The following is a 9,967-nucleotide window of genomic DNA, read 5'->3' on the forward strand; positions in this document are numbered from 1 at the left end:
AATTGATTTAGATTTTAAATTATTAATTAAATAACTAAACAAAATAGTTGGAACCAAATCATAATTAGCCAATGTCATGCAAAGGCGGAGAAATATTTAAAAAACAAAATGTAAAAATTTAACTTCAATGAAGGGAGTGCAGCAAAACGGTTGGTACGTTTGAAAGGAAATTTCAAAATTTCAAGTAGGAGAGGTGCCACAATTTCAGAAACTGCGACAGCTAGTGTCTTCAAGCAATTGTGGGCGGGGCACCTAACATATAAGAAAATATTAAATTAACATATCTGAGAAAATATAACAGTTAGAGTTCTCAAATTTTGTCAGATCTTTTTTAAGTGTCGATTTAAATATATGAAACAAAATTGGGTCGACAAGCAATAGGGGTCACGCCTAAATACTAAATACTAAAAATCATATAACTCAGAAACTAACTAAGCTAGAATTCTCAACTTCTGCACGAACACCTTTGAAGTATATAAAAACCTTTGGGAATAAAATGGACGGACTAGCAATAGGGGGTCGTATCACCCCCATATGAATTATATACATAAATAAAATGTTATATCTGAGAAACTATTATAGCCAGAATCTTCCTAGAACATAGTTGGGAATTATGATCATTATTTTATGAGCAAGATAAGACGACCAATGAGGGCTTTAAAAAGTTTTCTGTGTTGCCAATGATTTAAGGACTACATTAAGAAGTATGTGTACCTTTCACTTTGAAATTTGTTACCCCGTTTAAAAAATATAATCTTTTTAAATAAACAAGCTTTCATTGCCTCATTACACAAACAGGAATGGATAAATTTGCTCCATCAAAAACTTTGCTAAATTCCCATACAATAACATTAATTAACCACAAAATCGTTTAATTACACACAATCTAAGATCCAATAAAGTAAATAATATTCAACTGATATTGGATTAAATCAAGAAAGAATGAACAAAATCGTATGTTTTCGTAATCACATTTAATTCTTTTAGAACGGTTTCAACAATTAACAATCACATGTAACTTTCACTCAAACTTATACAACTCACATGAATAATTCACACGCCAGCCATACACGATCCAATTATCATGGGATTCATGAAGCTTAAGATTCCGTATAGCATACTTGGAAACAATGCATACGAATACTGTGATGATGGTGGTACCGGTAATACTTGTGGCCAGATTATGCATACAAAAATATTCAATCGTTGTCTAATTATGGCCACGAGTTTAACTTTACAAATATGTACAAAGAAATGATTATTTTCCTTTAATAACATACATACATGATCAATGATCATCTCATTTCACATGTTTTAATTTTCAACTTATTAATAAAAATTAAAGAAAAACTTTTTTTGGTCTAAACAATTTTATAAAAATTCATTGACCAGCCTAAGTATTTCTGGATTTGATTTTTGTCTTTAGTTGTATTTTAATTAGTTCAAAATTGTGTATTTGTTCACATATTTTATGGTGGTTTTCGGTTGATTTATTCATTTTGTAAACGGTATTTATGTACATGATCAAACTGCTTTTAATTTACAAGACTAAATGAAATGAATTTAATTTAATTAACATATATGAAAACAATGTTTGAGATATTGAGGAAAATACAATATTGTGTTGCACACATATATAGGAATACTAATTGTGAATATAGTTCATAAAACTGTGGTTATAAAACAAGATCTAAATTAAGACTAAAACCCTGTTCTCCTGATCTAAACATAAAGGCCAAACGTTTTATTATGAGCGGAGGCAGTAGGCTATAGACAAGACTATATACTAGAGTAAAGACTATAGCCTAGACTATGGACTAGACTATAGGCTATACTATATACTAGACTAGACTATAGGCTATAATATAGACTAGACTACAGACTAGACTATAGACTAGACTATAGACTAGACTATAGACTAGACTATAGACTAGGCTATAGACTAGACTATAGACTAGACTATAGTCTAATCTAGACTATAGTCTAGTCTAGACTATAGTCTAGTCTAGACTATAGTCTATAGACTAGACTATAGACTAGACTATAGACTAGACTATAGACTAGACTATAGACTAGACTATAGACTAGACTATAGACTAGACTATAGACTAGACTATAGACTAGACTATAGACTAGACTATAGACTAGACTATAGACTAGACTATAGACTAGACTATAGACTAGACTATAGACTAGACTATAGACTAGACTATAGACTAGACTATAGACTAGACTATAGACTAGACTATAGACTAGACTATAGACTAGACTATAGACTAGACTATAGACTAGACTATAGACTAGACTATAGACTAGACTATAGACTAGACTATAGACTAGACTATAGACTAGACTATAGACTAGACTATAGACTAGACTATAGACTAGACTATAGACTAGACTATAGACTAGACTATAGACTAGACTATAGACTAGACTAACTATAGACTAGACTATAGACTAGACTATAGACTAGACTATAGACTAGACTATAGACTAGACTATAGACTAGACTAGACTATAGACTAGACTATAGACTAGACTATAGACTAGACTATTAGACTAGACTATAGACTATAGCCTATACTATAGACTAGACTATATAGACTAGACTATAGCGCTATACTATAGACTAGACTACAGACTATAGCTATATACTAGCACTGAGACTAGACATAGACTAGACTATAGACTAGGACTATAGACTAGACTATATACTAGGCTATAGACTAGACTATAGACTAGACTATATACTTAACTATAGACTAGACTATAGATAGACTATAGAATTAAACTATAGACTAGACTATAGACTAGACTATAGACTAGACTATAGAATAGACTATAGACTAGACTATAGAATAGACTATAGACTAGACATAGACTAGACTATAGACTAGACTATAGACTAGACCTATAGACTAGACTATAGACTAGACTATAGACTGACCTATAGACCTAGACTATAGACTAGACTATAGACTAGACTATAGACTAGACTATAGACTAGACTATAGACTAGAACTATAGACTAGACTATAGACTAGACTATAGACTAGACTATAGACTAGACTATAGACTAGACTATAGACTAGACTATAGACTAGACTATAGACTAGACTATAGACTAGACTATAGACTAGACTATAGACTAGACTATAGACTAGACTATAGACTAGACTATAGACTAGACTATAGACTAGACTATAGACTAGACTATAGACTAGACTATAGACTAGACTATAGACTAGACTATAGACTAGACTATAGACTAGACTAAAGACTAGGCTATAGACTAGACTATAGACTAGACTATAGACTAGACTATAGACTAGACTATAGACTAGACTATAGACTAGACTATAGACTAGACTATAGACTAGACTATAGACTAGACTATAGACTAGACTATAGACTAGACTATAGACTAGACTATAGACTAGACTATAGACTAGACTATAGACTAGACTATAGACTAGACTATAGACTAGACTATAGACTAGTCTATAGTCTAGTCTATAGTCTAGTCTATAGACTAGACTATAGACTGGACTATAGACTAGACTATAGACTAGACTATAGACTAGACTATAGACTAGACTATAGACTAGACTATAGACTAGACTATAGGACTAGACTATGACTAGACTATAGACTAGACTATAGGACTAGACTATAGACTAGACTATAGACTAGACTATAGACTAGACTATAGACTAGACTATAGGACTAGACTATACTAGACATAGAACTAACTATAGACTAGACTATAGACTAGACTATAGACTAGACTATAGACTAGACTATAGACTAGACTATAGACTAGACTATAGACTAGACTATAGACTAGACTATAGACTAGGACTATAGACTAGACTATAGACTAGACTATAGACTAGACTATAGACTAGACTATAGACTATAGACTATAGACTAGACTATAGACTAGACTATAGACTAGACTATAGACTAGAGATAGACTAGACTATAGACTAGACTATAGACTAGACTATAGACTAGACTATAGACTAGACTATAGACTAGACTATAGACTAGACTAAGACTAGACTATAGACTAGACTATAGACTAGACTATAGACTAGACTATAGACTAGACTATAGACTAGACTATAGACTAGACCTATAGACTAGACTATAGACTAGACTAGACTATATACTAGACTATAGACTAGACTATATACTAGACTGTAGATTAGACTATAGACTATCCGCTTTTAATGGAATTAATAACTAGTAAAATAAATCTTTTTAATTCTCTGATTACAGTTCCAGCTATTTTTCCAATAATTATTTATAGTTGGTGGAATGAATGTGTGAGCCTACATCAACAAATAAAATCTTATATAAATAATTATAATCATGTACTCTACTCGTACGATGCGGATAAGCGGATGCCACAAATTTGGTCATTTAAATGAGAGAAGAATAACTACAAACTACTAGTTGATAGTGTAACGAACTGACAGAGTGAATGACGGACTGAATAGCAGACTAGCTAACCCACTAAACAAATGAATGAGTAAGCGAACAATGAGTCAGAGACAGCGAGTAATTGTAAGCTAATGAATGATCTGTTTGCCAGTATAAATTTATAAAAAAAAGAGAGCCAACGAATGTGTTGGCGTATACTTTTGTGTCGCATTGTATTTCCTTTTGTAAAATTTTTATGAATGAAATTTAATTGTTGTTTATATATAGTTTTTTTTCGTACATTTTAGCGTAGTTGTGTTTGCTGTAGTAAATATTTAATTAAGTTTTTTTCTATTATAGTAAAGCCATTAATAGTAATTTTAAACTTAATTATATACTCATACAGACAATTAAACGCTTACACATACATACATACATATATTTATATAATTTTTTAATTATAAATTGTAGTTGATACTATTTTAAAAATATTTTTTGTATATATAGTTTTTACTACTTGAGTACAATGCATAGTTTGTATATGTACTACAGAGGTTTTGAGGTTCCCAAATCTCAAAGTTCATATTAAAAACGTATTAATCCAATTTGTTTTATATAATTTTATAAAGAACATCGATATCCTCCGCCCCTGGTGCGGTGATTTTTTTGGTAATAACACTTTGCATTATGTTTTAGATATACATATAAAGGGTTTTAATATTATCCATTTAATTGATGTTTCAAGCCCCAGTCGAAACTCTTGTTGTTAGCAAATAATAAATTAACTTATTATAATGCTTAATTTTCCATTGAGTCATTTTGTATGCAACTTTTTTTAATATATGACTGCAGCTTTTATTTAGTTAATTTGAGTAAGTGGCCTCTGAAAATCTCCGAAATTTTGCGAGTTTTATTCTAAAATTGAGTAAAAGTTTTGAATTGCACTGCTCAAGTAAGTGTTATGCAAATCCTTTAAACCACATGACGAGGTGGCCGAGTGGTTAAGGCGTTGGACTGCTAATCCAATGTGCTCTGCACGCGTGGGTTCGAATCCCATCCTCGTCGATAAAATATTTCTTTTGAAACCAAAGTTATAAAAACGGCTTTTCCCATAGGGCCCAGAGAAAGCCACATGCATTAAACTTTTATCTGTTGATGATTTTGATAGTAGGGAGCTATTTTGTTTTAGAAGAAGCAATTAAGAATGCAATGGAAAAGTTTAGCCTAATTCCGATATACACATTAACACATTTTTTATGAGGACCGATCCAGAGAACCTATGATGGACGAATTTTACGTACATATTGCTCATTTACTACAAGACTGTTATAATCCAAAAGAACTCGTTTCAAGAAAAATTGATTTGAATCTTTAATGACTTTTTAGAATTTTTTTTTAAATAACTGTTAATAACTGTTATTTGAAATTTGAAAAATTATTTTTTTTTTTTTTTTTTTTTAAATTAAAGAATTTTTTTGAAGAAACAGTGACCAAAATGTCCAACTTGACCTTAGTTAGTTAGTTAGTTAGTTAGTTAGTTAGTTAGTTAGTAGTTAGTTAGTTAGTTAGTTAGTTAGTTAGTTAGTTAGTAGTTAGTTAGTTAGTTAGTTAGTTAGTTAGTTAGTTAGTTAGTTAGTAGTTAGTTAGTTAGTAGTTAGTTAGTAGTTAGTTAGTTAGTAGTTAGTTAGTTAGTTAGTAGTTAGTTAGTTAGTTAGTTAGTTAGTTAGTTAGTTAGTTAGTTAGTTAGTTAGTAGTTAGTTAGTTAGTGTAGTTAGTTAGTTAGTTAGTTAGTTAGTTAGTTAGTTAGTTAGTTAGTTAGTAGTTAGTTAGTTAGTTAGTTAGTTAGTAGTAGTTAGTTAGTTAGTTAGTTAGTTAGTTAGTTAGTTAGTTAGTTAGTTAGTTAGTTAGTTAGTTAGTTAGTAGTTAGTTAGTTAGTTAGTTAGTTAGTTAGTTAGTTAGTTAGTTAGTTAGTTAGTTAGTTAGTTAGTAGTTAGTTAGTTAGTTAGTTAGTTAGTTAGTTAGTTAGTTAGTTAGTTAGTTAGTTAGTTAGTTAGTTAGTTAGTTAGTTAGTTAGTTAGTTAGTTAGTAGTTAGTAGTAGTTAGTTAGTAGTTAGTTAGTTAGTTAGTTAGTTAGTTAGTTAGTTAGTTAGTTAGTTAGTAGTTAGTTAGTTAGTTAGTTAGTTAGTTAGTTAGTTAGTTAGTTAGTTAGTTAGTTAGTTAGTTAGTTAGTTAGTTAGTTAGTTAGTTAGTTAGTTAGTTAGTTAGTTAGTTAGTTAGTTAGTTAGTTAGTTAGTTAGTTAGTTAGTTAGTTAGTTAGTTAGTTAGTTAGTAGTTAGTTAGTTAGTTAGTTAGTTAGTTAGTTAGTTAGTTAGTTAGTTAGTTAGTTAGTTAGTTAGTTAGTTAGTTAGTTAGTTAGTTAGTTAGTTAGTTAGTTAGTTAGTTAGTTAGTTAGTTAGTTAGTTAGTTAGTTAGTTAGTTAGTAGTTAGTTAGTTAGTTAGTTAGTTAGTTAGTTAGTTAGTTAGTTAGTTAGTTAGTTAGTAGTTAGTTAGTTAGTTAGTTAGTTAGTTAGTTAGTTAGTTAGTTAGTTAGTTAGTAGTTAGTTAGTTAGTAGTAGTTAGTTAGTTAGTTAGTTAGTTAGTTAGTTAGTTAGTTAGTTAGTAGTTAGTTAGTTAGTTAGTTAGTTAGTTAGTTAGTTAGTTAGTTAGTAGTTAGTTAGTTAGTTAGTTAGTTAGTTAGTTAGTTAGTTAGTTAGTTAGTAGTTAGTTAGTTAGTTAGTTAGTTAGTTAGTTAGTTAGTTAGTTAGTTAGTTAGTTAGTTAGTTAGTTAGTAGTTAGTTAGTTAGTTAGTTAGTTAGTTAGTTAGTTAGTAGTTAGTTAGTTAGTTAGTTAGTTAGTTAGTTAGTTAGTTAGTTAGTTAGTTAGTTAGTTAGTTAGTTAGTTAGTTAGTTAGTTAGTTAGTTAGTTAGTTAGTTAGTTAGTAGTTAGTTAGTTAGTTAGTTAGTTAGTTAGTTAGTAGTTAGTTAGTTAGTTAGTTAGTTAGTTAGTTAGTTAGTTAGTTAGTTAGTAGTTAGTTAGTTAGTTAGTTAGTTAGTTAGTTAGTTAGTAGTTAGTTAGTTAGTTAGTTAGTTAGTTAGTAGTTAGTTAGTAGTAGTTAGTTAGTTAGTTAGTTAGTTAGTTAGTTAGTTAGTTAGTTAGTTAGTTAGTAGTTAGTTAGTTAGTTAGTTAGTTAGTTAGTTAGTTAGTTAGTTAGTTAGTTAGTTAGTTAGTTAGTTAGTTAGTTAGTTAGTTAGTAGTTAGTTAGTTAGTTAGTTAGTTAGTTAGTTAGTTAGTTAGTTAGTTAGTAGTTAGTTAGTTAGTTAGTTAGTTAGTTAGTTAGTTAGTTAGTTAGTTAGTTAGTTAGTAGTTAGTTAGTTAGTTAGTTAGTTAGTTAGTTAGTTAGTTAGTTAGTTAGTTAGTAGTTAGTTAGTTAGTAGTTAGTTAGTTAGTAGTAGTTAGTTAGTTAGTTAGTTAGTTAGTTAGTTAGTTAGTTAGTTAGTTAGTTAGTTAGTTAGTTAGTTAGTTAGTTAGTTAGTTAGTTCTGCCTGTCAGTCTGTCTGCCCTTTTTTAAGTTTTAAAACAACTTCTCCGATTGACCTCATACCCAATCAAATCTAAATTGTAATGCTTACATATGTATCCATCTGATACGTAGGTTGTTAGTAGAGTCAATTTGGCAAAACTACTCGTGTTGCACAGTTGCTGTAGGTTGTTATTGAGTGTGAATAATGTGTGAAAAATGTTTTCATTTGTATCTGATTGCTGCTGCCACCACCTTTTACAATGTTGCTGTTTTGATAGTCTTATTTGTTTTTGTTTTTTACTTATTTATATAGCATTTGTTTTCATTTTCATTAGTTGTTGTTTTTTTTATATTTTTTGCTAAACAATTTAGTATGTCATTGCCAATTGTCAATTGAAAACAATAATAATAACTATTACGTTGTTGTTTTGTTATTTGCTATTTTTTCTAGTTATTTATATAAAAAACATAACAGCCAAGTGATTTGTCGTCGTCGTATGAAATAGCTAACGAAACGCACTTGTTATTACCTCAGCCGATTTCCCGGAAATGCAATGTGATGTCAACTTTTTAATGGTTTAAAGTTTCATATGCCAAAAACCCAACCCAATAATGGATGGATGATCTTGACAGATCTTTAGAGAAGAATATTGAAATAAGAATTAATGGGAGAATTTGCATGTTAACAGGGCGGTGTTATAAAACTAACAGCAAAAAATAGATTATACATCTATGACAAAAAAGTGGGAAATTTCTTCAACAGCTGATGTAGACAATGAAAACCTTTTAAAAACTTTGTCACATTCCTGAGGTACATGAAAAAATTCGAATTTTTTCTTTTTCATTGTGACCACATATTCTCAATATTCTTGGGAATTTCAAATTCATTGAATTTGATATAATATTTATGATATGTTTGCCTAGAAACCTACAGTACAAAGACTTTTTGATAAAAAAAAAAACTTTTTTTAAGTTCATTCAGCTCTTCCACTTGTGGGCTCTCTAAATGCTTCTAAAAATAGTACCACGCGTAATTGAACATGTGCAAAACCTGGTTTGAATATTAAACTTTTCAAAGCTAAAAAACTAAAGTGTTTATGCTAATTACACGTTTACTTATTCCTCATAAAGTAGGAAAAGTAAACCCTTTAATAATATTAAAAAAAGTAAAAACCCGGCATAATTTAGGCTGGCGGGCATGCGCATTAAAATCAAGCACAGACGCCAGACTCAGAAATCTAATAAGCTAACTAAAAGCTAAAAACTATTTCGAATACAAACAAGTGAAACTTTATTATTTAAAAACAAAAAAAAATCATATTAAGTAACTAGTAATAAAAATTTATTAAAAGTTTTTCGCCAAACGCCTTTTATAGTTTTCCAAATGTTGGCGATGTTCTCGTAATTTTGTTTGACGACACAATACAATAAAAATTAATATTAATATTTTTTTACAAAAAATTTAAAAAAGGCAAAAATATGAAACTTATTTGTATGTCAATCACATACAGAACAAAAAATTTGTTGTCTATGAGTCACATATTGCGAATGTGACACTAAATTCATAAATGACAATGCCACTGACTATATGAATGAATGTATGAATGAAAGAATGACTGACTGGCTCATCGTTTTTAGTTGACAAAATCATACATTTTTTTTCGCTTTTTTATTGTATTTAATTTTTTAGCATACATTTATAATGAGAAATAGAGGAAGAAATAACTCAATACTACAACATTTAAACAAATATATATTTTGTATCTGTAAAATTGCACATGTATGTATGTTTGTATTTAGTAGATAGATTATATATACATGGTAAACCAAACGGATGTCTGCTAAAATACCAACAACAACAAAGTGTAGCTTAAATATACTATACATATTCACATTTCTACAAACATCCGAGTATTGTTCCGATACTTATTGTGTGTGTGTGTGTGTGTAAAAAAACCAGATACAAACTAGTAAATG

General features: G+C 29.5%; 1 non-coding gene across 1 annotated transcript; it reads left to right on the forward strand.

Annotated features, from left to right (window-relative positions):
• Nucleotides 1–5,414: 5,414 nt before the first annotated feature.
• Nucleotides 5,415–5,496, forward strand: Trnas-gcu. Its single transcript has one exon. It is a non-coding gene; the product is annotated as a tRNA-Ser (tRNA).
• The last annotated feature ends 4,471 nt before the right edge of the window (nucleotides 5,497–9,967 follow it).

Source organism: Lucilia sericata, unplaced genomic scaffold (assembly GCF_015586225.1).
Source record: "Lucilia sericata isolate MDLA Ls3-8-SP2 unplaced genomic scaffold, ASM1558622v1 Contig000284F_arrow, whole genome shotgun sequence".
In the NCBI taxonomy this organism is placed as follows: Eukaryota; Metazoa; Arthropoda; class Insecta; order Diptera; family Calliphoridae; genus Lucilia; species Lucilia sericata.